General features: G+C 35.1%; 1 pseudogene; it reads left to right on the forward strand.

Moving 5' to 3' along the window:
* LOC111819746 (exosome complex component MTR3-like) overlaps nucleotides 1–5,242 on the forward strand; it is a 107,995-nt pseudogene extending 102,753 nt beyond the window's left edge.
* The last annotated feature ends 11,780 nt before the right edge of the window (nucleotides 5,243–17,022 follow it).

A 17,022-nucleotide genomic window follows, 5' to 3' on the forward strand; every position in this document is an offset into this window, starting at 1 on the left:
CTCTCAGGATTCTTTGTTTTTCTTTGGTTTTAGTGAGTGTGATTATGATATGCCTTGGTGATTTTCTTTTGGGGTCTATCCTATATGGGGTTCGTTGAGCTTCTTGGATGGTCAGCTTTTCATCTTTTATGATACTGGGGAAGTTTTCTGTCAGCAGTTCTTCAATGATCCTCTCTGTGTTTTTGTCTTTTTCCCCCGTTCTGGAACTCCAATCGCTCACAAATTTTTCCTCGATTGTACCCCACATCATTCTCAGGTTTTCTTCATTCTTCTTTCTGATTTTTCCTCAGAGCTGTAGCCAAGTGTTTGTCTTCAATTTTGCTGATCCTGTCTTCCATCATTTCAAACCTGCTCCTCAGCTCTTCTATGACAGTGTTCATTTCTGAAATGTTGTTGATTATCTTTTGGATTTCTAATTATTTTTGTATGATTTCTAGTTGTGAATTTATTTTGGCATTTTATTCCTGTATTATTTTCCTGAATTCTTCCTTTTTTTGTCTGTATTTTCCATGAATTTGTCTTCCTTTCCCATGAATTTGTCTATTTTTTCCTCCTTTTTGTCTGCTTTTTACTTCAACTCTTTGATAGCTCTGAATATTAGAGATTTGAATTCCCTGACAGGTAGTTCTAGTGCCTTTTCTTCTATTGGAAAGTCATCTGGTGTTTTATTTTGTATGCCTACTGGATCCATCCTGTCCTGTTTTTGTAAATGTTTTGATATTGTCTGCTGTATTCAGGACATTAAGTAGTTATTTTCCTCATTTATTTATTGTACATTTGTTTGTTTAATCTTGCTTTTTTTGTTTTATTTGGTTATGTCTTAGCAGGTGGGCCATGCATTCTTTGTTGTTTGCTCATCTGTGGGCACAATACTTTTCACCTCTTTGTCCAGTGGGCAGGGTCAGTTGCTCAGCTGTAGTGTAGCAGGGTAGGTCCAGCTGAAGGGGAGTTGCTGGGCTGGATTGTTTGTGGTACATACTAGGGTCGGCAGGGAGGGCCGGGAATCAGTGCAGGGGAGGTTCCAGTAGGCCATGCCTGTGCTGCTCTAGGGTGTGATGTTCAGCACATGGAGCAGGTAGGTAGGAAGAAGGAGGGAGATTGTGATGTGTGGAGCTAAGATGGGTAGGGCAAAGAGGAGAGAGAGGAGAGAGAAACAGGAGCCAAAAACAAACAAATAAAAAAGAGTGCTAAGGGAACTTGCTATTGGAGTGGAGAGATGAGAGACTGAGAAATGGAGAAAAACAGAAAGCAAAAAATAATAATAATAATAGTAATAAAGAAAATAAGTAAATAAAGATTTCGAAAAAAAGAAAAGCAAAGCCACCATAGATCCCACCAGTGTGGCTGTGAAGACTGGGGAAGTGGCTCCCATTACAGCCTGCTATAAGGGGTAGAGGTGTCACACAATGCCAGGTTTTCAGGAGACAGGAAGAAAAGGTAAGTATAGAGAGACAAGAAACTGAGAAATTAAGAAAAACAAAGAGAGAAAAGAAAACAAAAACAAAACAAAACCAAAACAAAAAAGAAAAAAGAAATGCCCCCAGGAATCCCACCATGCAGCTATGCAAAATAGGGAAGTAGCTCCCAAGCTGTTCAGTACAGCCTGTTTAGAAGGGGCTCCCAAACTGAGAAAAAAGAAAAGAAAACAAACAAACAAAACAAAACAAACAAAAAAAGGCCCAGGGATTCCACCAGCATGGTTGCGTGGGCTGGGAAGCAGTTCCACAGTTGAGTGGTGTTTCACAGCCTTTCAAGAAGAAGGAAAGATGGCACACAGAGAGAGGTATTGAGATAAAGGAGGGGGAGGTGGTGAGAGGTATGAAAGAAACCAAAAGAAGTGGAAAAAAAGCAACACCAGCAACAAACAAATGGCACTCAAGGAGATTTCCAGTGTGGGCGGGTGAAATCTAAGCTGCACAGAGCTGAAGCCAGTGCTTTCTGGCCATGAGACTGTGGCCACAGGAAGCAGAGGAGGTCAAGTGGGAGTGAAGAAGTGTGGGGGTGGGTGGGAAAGCATATGTTGCTGGTTACAGGTTGTTCTGTCTCCTGTTGGGAGCTCCGTGAAGCTGCTTTCCCATTCTCCTTGTTCTTTGATCTCTGACAGGAGTCCAAGATGCTGAATCCGTGCTGTGTTAGCTGATAGGGGACCTCTGCATGTAGCTCTCCTTGCTTTCTGTTTTCTGTCAGTTTCTTATTCCATTCGGTGCTTGACTGAGTTCTTTATCTCTTCATTTGATGCTTAGGGTTCCAGGATTGAGGTTTGTCTCTGTTTGACTTAGTTTTTCCAGTCTTTGCTGTGGAGGAACAGCGTGGTGCTTCTGTCTATAGTGTCATGTTGCCTGGAAATCCAGGTGATTATTTTTTTTGTTAAGTCTCTTAACACATATATTCAAGGGAGAAACTTTAAAAGATATTATTCATTGCTTGGATTACATATTAAAATATCCATGACTCAAAGGCCCTTAAAAATTGAATGTATACATGTAGAAATAATTTTTAAGATTCCTTCTATGTGGAAAAAATATTTCTTCATTTATAGTTAATATATGTCAAAAATTTCATAATAGTTTCATTCTGTTGTTTTAATTGACGTATATTTAAAAGAGACAATAAGGGAATATACTGCAAAAGGATGCTCATCTTCCAGAGAATGTTTACATAATTTTTTGATTGGAAGAATAGATATAACATTAACTACAAGGTAGCTGACTGATAATCTTCCAAAAAAAATGTAAGTAATGAATTTTTGTTTCTTTTTCCCAGTAACTAAAACAAATTATCAATAAAAATAATGAAAGACATGATGCATACATGAATTGTCTTCCCTCTTTCCTCTCCTCACCTTGAAATTCTAAAATTCTGTACCTCTTCCTCTCTCACACCTGGAGTCTTCTTTCCTGTTCCCTGGTTTCTTTCCTTGTCACCCTCCTTTCCCTTTTGTCACTGAAAAATCCATTGTTCATTCCCTTCCTATGTTTTCCTTTGAGCTTTCTCTAGTGTGAAACATTTTTAAACTTATCAATCTATAACATTTAATACAATTTTAATAGCTTTTTTAACTTCAATAAATCACTGAATGGAAGTTATGAGAATAATTATGCTTCTATTATCTTACATTTATGTATCGCCTTCCCATTTAAAAAACAAACTCATATACTTCATCTTATTTTATCATGTCATAGTCTAGTTAGCTTAGTTATTTTTTCCATTCTTCTTGTACATTCTGTAATAACAGCATAGATTGCCTTATTTATTGCCCTTCTCAGGAATATTATTTCTTCTGCTGCATAAGTGGATACCTAGTGACTGTATCTAGTAATTCAGAGGACAAATAGTCTGTAAGCACAGAATAACTGTGTTTCATTAAAGGTTGCTTGTGAAAAAAAGACTTCATTTTCATAGTCATTTTCATCTCTGAACACATTCAATAATTAAAATAGTGAAATGTACGAACATGAGGAAAAAAAGCAACCTATTTAACTTCAAGATTAAGGATCATAAATCAAAAAATTCTGCTTTGCAAAATAGGATTTTTAAAACTGACATTTTAGTTTTCCAAGTAAACCATTTCTAAAACATTAACAAGTTTAATGATGTCATCAAAATGAGATTATTAAAGATTAATTTTGAAAATCTAATATTACCATTAGTGCTAAGAATATTTACGTGTGTTCTTGGACTATGAGGATGTGATACTCAATCATAATAACATCATAATAAGGTTTCCCATAAAAGTTGTATTTGTTCAACATAATTTGAGTGTCTACCATGTACAATTGCAGCACTGAAATTTCCAAAGATTTTCAAAGGAATACAAGTCCTCAAGGGGCTATTTGGAAAAACAGATAATACAAAAAGTAAGGTAATAAAAAATTCTGAGAAGTAAATAATTGTCAAATTTGTGGTAAACACTACACACATTCAATGGCAACTAATTAGAAATTGTGTAAGGATGACATAAAACACAAATCTGGGAATCCTGAGCATATAGAGAAGTAGCATAATGGAAGAGTTTTAAGAAGCACAGATTTTAGAGGTTGAGCAGAAAAAGGGAAGACATGGAGGGGGGGAATAACAGGAAATAGTAAGACCTAGAGAAGACAGTTGGTCAACATTTTCAAATGCTCTGGAAAGTCAACTAAAATGGAAGCAGAGAAGTGTTTTTCAAGAAATCAATGTCATGAATTTTAGCAACTTTAATTTCAGTTACTGTAATTTTAAGTTCTAAAAAATATATATATGTATATATACACTCATTCCTCACTTATTGATTATATTGTTATCTGACATTTTGCATTTATGACACTAGTGAAAAATCTACTATCCAACTATTTTGCACATTAACAGCGTTCGTAGGGCAGTATCAAACACTGAGGTGCAAAGCGAGAGTGACACTGGCTGTGATGATTAAGGTTATGTGTCAACCTGGCTGGGCCATGATTCTCAGCAGTTTAGTAGTTATGTAATGATATAATTTGGCAGTTATGTGATGATGTAGTCATACTGCATAATGCTGATTTTGTCATAATGACCTGCTGTTTGGAAACTAACCATGTCACTAAGGAGTGGGTGTATTACTACTGCTCACTTATCAACGGTCTCATTTTCCAACATTTCACATTTATGACAACAGTAAAATAATCTATTGTTCACATGCACCAGGCTGCTGAGCCGGGCTAAGGGATTGGCCTAACTGGAGGCAGGCAGCACCAAGGTGCTATACTCCCTGTTGGACCCACAACAGGTCAAGGGCAGCAAGCTTGATCGTGGCCTGACCTGGGTGGGCAGTGAGGCCCCAGCCACGCTGTGCAGGCACCAACTATGTGATTTCCACAACATGCCATTCATGGGCCACCAGTGCCACGTGCCCCTGGATGGTAGCAAGGAGTGCAAGCTGGTGCTGGCACTGTAGGAGGTACTTGAGCTGGCTGTACTCCTGAGCCACTACCCATATGCACAGCTCAAGGTATTAGCATTGCTGCTCAAGGATGGTGGCTCAACCCTTGCTGCTGTGCTCAGTGCTACTGCTCTTGCCTTGAATGATGCCAGCATCAAGATGTATGATCTGGTGGTAGGCTGTGGCCTGAGCCTCTCACCAGGCCCCATGCCCTCCTGGCTGCTGGATCTCACATGGCTTGAGGAGGAGTGTGCTATCTCTTCCTCACCATGGCACTCATTTTCAAACAACGCTGATTTTCACATAACAACATGGTCTTTGGAAATTAACCATGTTGATAAGTGAGGAGTAGGTGTATATATGTATTTTTTTCCAGCCCTTTGATGAAATTTTTGATTTTGTTCTTTATTTCCTTGATGATGTTAACCTTACTTACTTTAAAATCTATGTATGATAATTGCATTGTCTGGATTCCTTACATGCCTGCGTCTAGTGTGTGTTGTCCTTCATGGTCTCTTGTCAGGTAATTTTGACTCATTGCATCTCTGTTTTTTTCATATTTATTTAAATTAATTTTAGATATACAGAGTAATTGCAAAGATAGTTCAGAGAGATCCTGTATATGCTACAGCTGGCTTCCCAAATATTAATACCTAACATAAATATAGTACATTTATAAACTCTAAGAAATTAGCATAGACAAACCACTGTTAACTAAACTACAGCCTTTATTCAGAAACCTGAGTTTTTCTTTGGATGTCCGATTTCAGTTCAGGATGTAATCCAGAATACCACTTTGAATATAATTAACATGTATCCTTAGTTTCCCCTAATCTGTAAATTTCTTGTTTTTTTCTTGTCTTTTTTGACTGACATTTTTGAACAGTAATGGTCAGCCTTTGTATAATGCATCTCATTTGGGTTTGTCTAATGCTTTCTCGTGGTTAGTTTGAGGTTATAATTTTCCAGGAAGAATAACACAAAAGCGATGTGCCCTTCTCATCACATCAGATCAGAGGGTTCATGTGTGTTAACGTGTGTTAACTATCACTGTGATGTTAACCTTAATCACCATCTGCCTGTTTGTTGTACTGTGGTGGCTTGCATGTTGCTGTGATGCTGGAAGCTATGCTGCCAGTATTGCAAATACCAGCATGGTCATCCATGGTGGACAGGTTTTAGCAGAGCTTCCAGACTAATACAGACTAGGAAAAAAGGCCTGCCAATCTACTTTCAAAAAAAAAAAAAAAAACCCAAACTCGTTGCCTTCTAGTTGATTCCAACTCATAGCGACCCTGTAGGACAGAGTAGAGCTGCCCCATGGAGTTTCCAAGGAGTTCCTGGTAGATTTGAACTGCCGACTTTTTGGATAACAGCTATAGCTCTTAACCACTATGCCACTATGAAAATCTTATGGATCGCAACAGAAAATTGTTCAATTCACTTGCTTTGGACATGCCATTAGGAGGGATCAATTACTGGAGGGGGACATCGTTTTTTTGTAAAGTAGTTGGTCAGCAAGGGTGAGAGAGATCCTCGGTGAGATGAATGGGCACAATAGCCACAGAGAAGACTAGAACATGCCAGAGAGCGTGAGGATGGCACAAGACATCATTTCATTTTGTTGTACATAAGTTCATATGAGTAGTTGTTAACCTCGTGGTAGCTATTTATCTTTTAAAATTAAAAAAAAAAGGTTTATTTTTGTAATATTTTGCTGAGGATTTTTTAAATCTATGTTCATGAAAGTTTTGGTCTGTTTTTTTTTGCCTTTACTGACCTTATTTGTTTTTAATGTTAAGGTAATTATTCCATTCATTTCCTGAAAGAAATTATGTAAAATTTGTACTATTAATTTGTTAAAATATTTAGTAGAATTTACCAGTGAGGTTGTCTGGGTCTGTGGTTTTCCATTTTGGATATTTTAACTAAAAATTCAGCTTCTTTAACAGTTATAGGACTAGTCAGGTTATCTATATATTTTTTTTTTTTTTTAGTGAGTTTTGGAGCCTTGTTGGAGCAGTGGTTAAGAGCTCAGGCTGCTAACCAAAAGGTTGGCGGTTTGAATCTACCAGCCACTCCTTGGAAACCCTATGGTGCAGTTCTACTCTGTCCTGTAAGATCGCTGTGAGTCGACGTTGACTCAATGGTAAAGGATTTGTTTTTTTTTTTTTTGTTTTGGTTTTTAGTGAGTTTTGGTAGTTTGTTCTTATTAAGGAATTGCTTCATTTTAGCTAAGTTATTGAATTTGTAGACACAGATGTGTTTATAGTATTCCCTCATTATTCTCTTAATGTCTGTGAAACCAGTAGCGATAGCCTCTTTCATTTCTGGTATTAGTATTTGTGTCTTCTCCCTTGTTTTTCTTGGTTGGTTTGGGTAGAAATTTGTCGATTCCATTGTGGTTAGTCTGGCTAGAAATTTGTCGATTCCATTGTTTTTTTTTCCCCAAAGAAAGATTTTAGTTTTCTTGATATTTTCTTTTTTTTTTTTTTTTCTGTTTTCTTTGATTTCTGAGCTAATCTTTTATTACTTCCTTTCCTCTGCTTGCTTTGGATTCAATCTGCACTTTTTAAAAAAAATATTTGTCTTATTTTCCAACTATTTAGAAATTCTATAAATTTCCCATAATCATTGCTTTAGCTGCATCTCACAAACTTATACTGCATTTTCATTTATATTCAGTTAAAATATTTTTAGTTTTCTTTTAATCTTCTTCTTTGATTGATAGGTTACCTAAATGTATATTGTTTAATTTCCAATTATATAGGAATTTTCTTTTTATCTTTCTGTTATTGATTTCGTGCCTAATTACATTATGGCCTGAGAACGTGCTTTGCATGGTTTATATGTTCTTAAACTTGTCTAAACGAGTTTGTTTTATGGCCCAGAATATTGTTTATCATGGTGAATGTTCCAATGCACATAAGAAGAAAATGCTTTCTGGTGTTGTTGGTTGGATTGTTCTCTAATCATTTTTGTTTAAATGTACAAATTTTCAATATGGAAAATTTCCTTATAATTTGATGCCTAAAAATATTATATTTCTCAAAAGAATAATTATATTTGCTTTTGGCAGACATCTAAGGGCAATTAATCCAGGACTACTTTAATCAAAGGGTCTTTAACCTTAGATTTACAAAAAAAATTGGAGGATCCTTAAATATGGATGGGAAAAATTACATTTGTATTTTCAGTAATCTCTAACAAAATGTTAGCCCTTTTTCCCATTATGATTGCCATTCAACAAATCACAGTAATATTAGCAATCCAAGTTACTCTGTCACCAGTATAAACCACAGATATTTTAATATCACAATACATATGTTGCATATACCTTAATAAAATATTTACTTTCATCACTACTTAAATATGCTTTAGTAAAGCAGCAGACATCTCTATATGTTTTCTTTTCTTGGGAGAAACAGCCTCCAAACTAGTCTTCTGATATCTGGTCTCTGTGTCTTCCTCAACAATTCACTCTCCACACTACTGCAAGAGTAAATTATAAACCTGAAAGTATAATATAGCTTTCTTTTTTAAGGTTCTTCCATCATCCCAAAACGTCTTATTATCTCGTTAAAATTCCTCAGCAGACTAAAAAAGGCTCTTATTGATGTGATCTTTACAAAACATTTTATCATCATCTTGTAAAAATTTCTCAACACTTCTGCAATGTTCAGTTTCCCAAACAAATTATGATGATCCCTCAGCCTGGTACTCCCTCCCCAACACTTTCCTAATATTTTTGTTGTATTTTTCTAAACCTAAGTTCCTGTTCAAATATCAGCTAATTTGATTCTTCTACTCCTCTGTTATGGATTTAGTTATGTCTTCCCAAAATATGTGCTGTAATCTTAACCCAAGTACCTGTGGATATAATCCTACTTGGGAATGGAGTCTTCCTTGTTTTGTTAATAAGGCTATATCAGTGTAGGGTTTGTCTTAAACCCAATCACTTTTGAGATATTAAAAGGGCAGATTAGGCACAGAAGCAAGGAAGCACAGATGAGAGAAGATAAATGTCATGACACATGAAGGTCTCCAAGGAACCAAGGAACAAAATCTGAAAAGAGACACAGACCTTCCCCAAGAACCTACAGAGAGAAAGCCTTCCCCTAGAGCTGATGCCCTGAATTCGGACTTACAGACTAAACTGAGAAAATAAATTATGATCATTAAAGATACCCACCTGCGATTTTTCTATTGTCAAAGTAGCACTAAGAAACTAAGGAACTAAGACACCCTCCATCTGTGCTCCTGAACATACCTTCATTTTCCTTATCACACCATATTGAAATTGACATTTTATATATCTTGTTTTGTAAAATAAGATCACAGCACATATCCTTTTCATATTTCTTTTCTTGAATCTATGCTGTCATAATATGTAATAAGCCCTCCATATATACTTGTTCAATGAATAAATGGAAGACCATCAGAACTTCAAACATCCTTAAGCATCAGGTTTTTTTAATATTTATTTTATTTATTTTTTTGTTGTTGAGAATAAGCACAGCAAGAACGTAAAACAATCAACAATTTCTACATGTACAATTCAGTGACATTGATTACATTCTTCATGTTGTGCAACCATTCTCACCCTCCTTTTCAGAGTTGTTCCTTCTCCACTAACATAAACTCACTGCCCCCTAAGCTGCCTATCTAATCTTTGGAGTTGCTGTTGTCAATTTGATCCCATATAGATAGATCTTAAAAGAGCATAATGCTCAAGGCAGACATTCTTTGCTAGTTAACCTAAACTATTTGGTTTTAAGAAAAGCAAACAATATGTGGAATTAAAAAAAAAAAAATCTGAGTTTTAGTGATCAGACTGTATCAGCTGGAAGAGAAAATTATCTTCTTAGAGTAGTAAAAGGGATGTTGGAGAGGTAAGTCCAGATACTGGATAAATAAAGTACTATATTAAAACATATGTATTTTCTTACTTAGGTACTAGAAAGCTAATAAATATTTCTGAGAAAAAATGAAATGATAAAAAGTGTTGGAGAAAAATGACTCTGGTAGCAGTTTACTGAATGAATTGGAATTTATGAGGTTGTTTAAATTACACCTGTTATATTGCTGTAATTTGCCATATGTAGATAACTAAAGACTAATCATAAGAGTGAAGAGAGGGATGCTTTTTAGTGCTATTATAAGTGAGTGATCTGCATTTTATTTCTTAAAATATTTTCATTAAGTTTTTTTTCCTAATTTCAACCCCGATATAATTTGAACATAAGAAAATTACGTACTGTTCAAGAATAGCTGTGAGATTTATTGAATAAATTTCTTAGTTTTCTATAACTGCTATGACAAATTGAAACAAATTTAGTGAATTAAAACAACATACATTTAGGTTTTTACAGTTCCCTAGATCATAAGTCTGACATGGATACACTGGACTAAAATCAGTTGTCAGAAAGATGCATTCCTTTCTGGAGGCTCAACAACCCATTTCCTTGTCCTTTTCTGATTCTATATGCCTTCTGCTTTCCTTGGCTTGTGCCCCATTCCTCAGTCTTCAAAGCCAGCAATTTTTAATCAAGTCCTTCTCATGCTGTCATGTCTCTGACTCTCTCTTCTGATTCCCTGCTCCACTTTTAAGTGTCTTTGTGATTACAATGGGTTCAATCAGATAATCCAGAATAAAATACATATTGCAATGTCAGCTGATTATCAAACTTAATTCCGTCTACAATCTTAATTTCCCTTTGCCGTGTAACCACATATATTCACAGTTTCTAGCGATTAGGATGTAGACACCTTTGGTGTGGTGGTGGTGGTGGTGGTGGTGGTGGTGGTGATGGGGTTTATCTTACCTATTACAATAAATGTAGCTCTGGTGACACAGTGTTTAAGACCTTGGCTGCTAACCAAAATGTTGGCAGTTCGAATCCACCAACCACTCCTTGGAAACTCTATGGGGCAGTTCTACTCTGTCCTATAGGGTTGCTATGAGTCAGAATTGACTCCGTGGCAACGGTTTTTTTTTTTTTAAATCACAATAAATGATATACTTGTTTGCCTTTTTCATGTAATAATTGCAATATAAAATTTGAAATTATATCTGAAGAATATACATTAATAAGGCAACAACACATGAGGGAAATATTATACCTATAAAATTACATGTTACCAACAAAAGTTTAAAGCACTAAATACTGTTTCGTATTTAAAAATACTATCTGATATGAAAGTTTTACTTATAATTATTTTTTAAATACAAAATTTAATTGCTTTTTTTGTAAATATCCTTATAAAAAAAACTAATAAAGTAGCTGTTTCCAAGATGATAAATAAAATCTACTAAACTTGCATTAAAAGAGATTACTGACAAATAGCTATTTTATCAAGTATTTTTTCAATCACTTTGGAAAAATATCGGAAGGGAGTATGAATCAGTGAAAATTATTGCTAAGATTTACTTAAAATTATTTTCTACATTACTTTTGAGTACATTTTGGAGTCAGAGAAAGAATTCTGAGATCTAGTAAACACTCTGTCATCTACTCACTTATTACAGTCTATTACTAATCATTTCTTATCATCAACCATTAACAATAAAAATATCAGTGAAAATTCAGTAGGATGGAGGTAGAGAGTTTGTGAAATGAGGAAATTGCCAAATGAGTTTGCTTATTTTAATTATTACAGAATTTCAATGATCACTAAACCAGAATGAACCAGAAAAATCTGTTGCCGTCTAGTCTATTCCAACTCATAGTGCCCCATGTGTGTAAGACTAGAACTGGGACCCATAGGGTTTTCAATGACAGTTTCTGGAAGTAGCTCAGCAGGTATTTCTTCCAAGGTGCCTCTGGATGGACTCTATCCTCCAACCTTATGTTAGCAGCTGAGAGCATTAACCATTTTCACCACACAAGGAATCCAAATCAGAATGAGAAGGTAGGTATAAATTTAACTTACAGTCAGTTGATTGATTTTACTTTCATCCGATATATCAAAGTATCAAATATTAATATTACTTCTGTGTTCTTATGTTGGGCTAAATTACTTTATTGTGTCCACATACATGTACACACATTTTGGGAAGGTTAAATTAAACAGAGTTTAAAATATCCATGAAATGATATGTATTCATGAATCTCCTTTAAGAAATATATTCCTGAGCTGTTGGTATGTAGCAAACTGGTTGTTGAGATTTTCTTTTTTTTATTGAACAATCTGGAATTGATGAGTAATCTTTAATTGATTACATCTTTAGTCTTGGTGACTTTCAAACTATGGGTTTATTCTTCATTCTTATTACACGTAGGTTGCAAGTTTTTTGTGCTTCTGCTGCATATGTCTTCAGTAGGATCAACTCTATTGGGTGTATGCTAGCTTTGTAGCACATAGAAAAGTTCAAGTAAGCTTCAGAAACGTGTAATGGATCTTAAAGGTTTTCCTCAGAACTGTCATATGTCACTTCTACTCAAAATTTCTGACTCCAAACAAATTCACATGGCCAAGCCTCACAACAGGAATGGATGTATACTCCTCCCACAGGAAAGCCCTGAAAGTTACATGGCAATGTGCAGGGATGCATAATCTTCTTACAGGAACTTGGAGTGCAAATAATAGAGAATAAGAATACAAGCTGGCACAGTGTAACCTCTTGATCCCAAATATTCTCTTTTGAGCCAACAGTAGAAAAATATATACTCCTATAAAGAATGCATCTCAAATCTCCTGACCAACTAATGTTACACTCTGTGTGAGGTGTTTTGCCATCCTCAGATATATATAGATAGAATCATAGATTTGTAAATAGCTTTTGTTATCATCTAGTCAATCCCTAATTAATATAATCTAGTCAATCTCTAATTAAGAATTAGAGGCCCAGAGAGTCCAAAAGATTTCCTTAGTGTCACAGAGCTAGTGAATAATATGATTAGAACAAAAGTCCCTTGTCTTCTACTTCATTTTTTCCTTTGCATTACACTAGGCAATACTGGCAAAAGAAGATACATAATGTAAGATTTTGCCCTCAGGACAGTTCCAATCTAAAAAGATCATATGAGACTTGTACATGAATAGGTTTTATATAAAGAGAAACATATCTAATGACCTAAAAGAAAGTTAGAAACAACATTCTATGGGAGCCCATGGCAGAAAGGTATTGGCTTCATATATTTCCAAGGAAATCAAGCATGTATGCTCAATAGTATCTGGAAAGAAATGGTTAAATGGCCTGTAGTCTTTCTTTTAACATGAAGGATTCCTGAGGATTTGACTCTCAGTCTAATCCTTTTTGAAACACTTAGTCAAGCAATGTACAGTAATATGAAAGACAAAACCTGTTGCCATCATGGTGATTCCAACTCATGGTGATCCTTAACCATTTGCGTCACCCAGGGACTGCTGTCAAGTTGAAACTTGTAAGTACTGGACTGCTAACTGAAAGCCTGGTGGTTTGAACCTATGCAGAGATGCCTTGAAAAAAAGGCCTAGTAAGCTGCTTCCTAAAGGCCACAGCTTTAAAAACTCTATGGAGTGCCTTTCTACTCTACATGCGCAGGTTCCCATGAGTTGAAATATAGGAGTACTGTATACCAAATCCAAAATAAATGAGAATCCTGCTGAGGTTGCCATGTAGCCATCTGGTTGTTGAGATTGTTTATTGAACAACCTGGAATTGATGGGTAACTAATAATTATTGAGATGAAGCTGCAGTAGAGAGTGGGGCTTGTCATGTGCCTCTGAAGGGGCTATGTGGTCAAAAGTTTTAAGGAATGCCAGAGCCGATACTCTAAGCTGAGGCATTCCTCATCTACTTAGCTGTGTCTGTCTTGACCACTTGTGTCCAAGTGTGGAATAATTAAGACATTCAGAAGCTGCACAGGATAGTCATAAAACCTCCACTATTCTGTTGAAAAATGCTCTATCTTTTCTTCAAGCTAAGTAAACTTGGTACTGAGTGAAGCCTATTGTGTCTCAGGAGTTTGACCATCTGTTGAAGCCCAAGATCACTGCTGCTGGCTGGGATTAGTGGTCATTTTAGCATACATTTCCATTAATTTTGAAGGCATATTTACATATATATCTAGCTTTCTCCCTAAAATATATAGCTATAGGAGGTATTCACTGACTAACAAGTGATTACAATTTCACAGAAGCATCGGCTCATATTTTAGATAATTCACTTACTGGAGGAATTGGAAAAGTCACTTGGATTATTTGAATCTCAGTATCCTGATCTATAAAACATGACTTTCATCTTTCTTGATGAATAAAGATTATCCATCTTTTCTGGTACATAGTAGATGTTCATCATTGGGGAGCTATCATATATTGACCTTGATTTCCTATAATTTTAAAATTATGTATTTTATATATTTTATAGATCGGGTTTAGGTTAATTTAAGTAGTTGCATAGAGTGGACAAAACTCTCAGATAGTATCTAATTTATGTTCCTCATTTTGAAGTCAGAATCAAAATAGAAAGCTGACTCCTAATTCAAAACAAATCAGGTTTATTTTCTATGACAACACATTGGCTCATTTTGGGAAAAAAGAAGAAGAATAATTAACAAAGCTATTTTTACTAAGAACTAATTTTAAATGATACATCTGAATAATGAAGATTTTGCAATATTTTCTCAATTGTTACGTTGATTTAATTTAAATTAGGTGATTCATTACATCTAGAATTTCTTACAGTTAAAATTTCATTTTTATGATGATTATTTTACTTTTATACATACCCCCATATAGTTGTGACTACAGGTTGTAAGTTACTAAACTGAGGACTTCATTATGGTTGCTACATGTTTAATCATGTCACACAAAAAATGGGGGAAATAGTTCTTTGTAGATTTGACCTTGGAGAGAGTTTCAGAATAAAATATATAACATCTGTGAAGCACTCTGAGCTCTTTGAAGTAAAAGTTGTAATATAAAGTTATACCACAGAAATCTAAGAGATTATGAAAGAGCAATGTATTAAAGACTGTTTATCCTTCAACAGATTAATCTTTGACAGAGCCCTAGGCAACTCCTAGGACGCTAGAACCACTGTCAAATATACTCCTAAAGTGTTAGATGTAATAGCTATACAACTACTTCTTATATGTTACTTTTTATTCCTTGTAACTCTGTTACCGGTAGAGAGAAAGAGGAAAAAATGGTACAAATAAATCAAGAACTAATATGCTACTTAACTTAGTCTTTTAAACACTTGGTCATTTTAACCATTCCACAAAATAGAAAATAAGAAACTATTTTAAAATGGAAAATTGTATTCTTGTTTTGGTTTACAGAATATTTTCTGAACTTCTATATTTTACATGTGAATGCGTCTATCAACAATTTTTTTTTTAATCCTAGGGTTATGGATTGAACTGTGTCCCCCCAAAATGTGTGTCAGCTTGGCTAAGCCATGATTCCCAGTATTGTGTGGTTGTCCTCCATTTTGTGATCTGATATAATTATCCTGTGTGTTATAAATCCTAACCTCTATGATGTTAATGAGGCAGGATTAGAGACAGTTATGTTAATGAACCAGGACTCAATCTACAGGATTAAGTTGTATCCTGAGTCTGTCTCTTTTGAGATATAAAAGAAAGAAGCAAGCAGAAAGGGACCTCCTACCACCAAGAAAGAAGACCTGGAAGTGTAGCACATCCTTTGGACCCAGGGTCCTTGTGTTTAGAAACTCATAGACCCAGGGGAAGACTGATAACAAGGATCTTCCCACAGAGCCGACAGAGAGAGAAAGACTTCCTCTGGAGATGGCACCTTGAATTCAGACTTCCAGTCTCCTAGACTGTGAGAGAATAAATTTCTGTTTGCTAAAGCAATCCACTTGTAGTATTTCTGTTATAGCAGCACTAGATAACTAAGGCAGCCTCCATGGGAGCCAAGGAGTAAGAAAAGACCAACAAATCTCTGTCATAGGAATAATAAGTATGTTACTCAGACAATACTACATAGCTAGTAGAGAGAGTCAAGACTCAGAACTTATACCTTCTGATCCAGTGGAAGTACCACATCTACCTCTTAACTTATTTTTTGGTGTTTTACTGCTTTATAGCTAATAAAGGGACTGACTTTTTTTTTTGTTACATTTGATCCACGCAGCCATTCTATGTGAAAAGTGATGTTATTCTCATAAAAATTTGTATTATGAAGTATCATTAACACAAATTGTTCAGGCATACAGGCATGGATATGAAGCCTTGTTCCATCACTTGCTTGCTGTTAATTTTGAACAAATTACTTAGATTTTATCAACTATAATTTCCTTAGAGATTAAAATAGTATCAAACCAATTACATAGGAAAAAAATAAATGTGACAACATATGCACAAAACATATAGACAAATAGACCATAAGAACATAATGGTAACTCTAGAAATAGACCTGCACATATCTTTCTCCTTCGAGCCTTCACGATTACAGATAATAATCTAACTGCAGATACAAGAGAGACCCCCAAATGAGAACTAATCAGTTAAATACAATAGAACCATAGAAATACGAAATAAAATAATATTTTGTTGTCTTAAGGCTCTAAGTTTGCTATTTTTTTTAATGTAGCAATAGATGATGAAAACAATGCACTTATTCTAAACCCACTAGTAATCTCACTCTTAAATAAATACTTATGAATGTATATCCTCCACAACACATATACGAGAATGTTTATAGAAATGCTATTCATAACATTTAAAATCTTGAAACAACTAAAACGTCCATCAACAGTAGAACAGATAAATAAATTACAATAAAGGAATTAACAACAACAACAACAAATTATTGATAGATACAACAACTTGGATGAATTTCAAAGGCATTATGATCAGTGAAAGAATACACACCCAGAAGAGTATACATAGTATGACTCTAATTACATGTAGTCCAAGTACAGCTAAAATTAATTGATGGTGTTTGAAGTCAGAATGGTGGTTACCTCTCATGAGTGGAGAATAGGATCCAGGATTGACTCAGAAAGGTCACTATGGTAGCTTCTTGGGTGTATGAATATGTAAATATCCATTGAGCTGTAGGCTAATAAATAATACATTTAAATCAATTTATAGCTATATTTGTTGTATTTCAATAAAAAAGTAAAACAAAAAAGAAAACTACTTACCTCACAGAAATGCTGTGAGCAT

The sequence above is a fragment of the Trichechus manatus genome, unplaced genomic scaffold (genome assembly GCF_000243295.1).
Source record: "Trichechus manatus latirostris isolate Lorelei unplaced genomic scaffold, TriManLat1.0 scaffold00017, whole genome shotgun sequence".
NCBI lineage: Eukaryota > Metazoa > Chordata > Mammalia > Sirenia > Trichechidae > Trichechus > Trichechus manatus.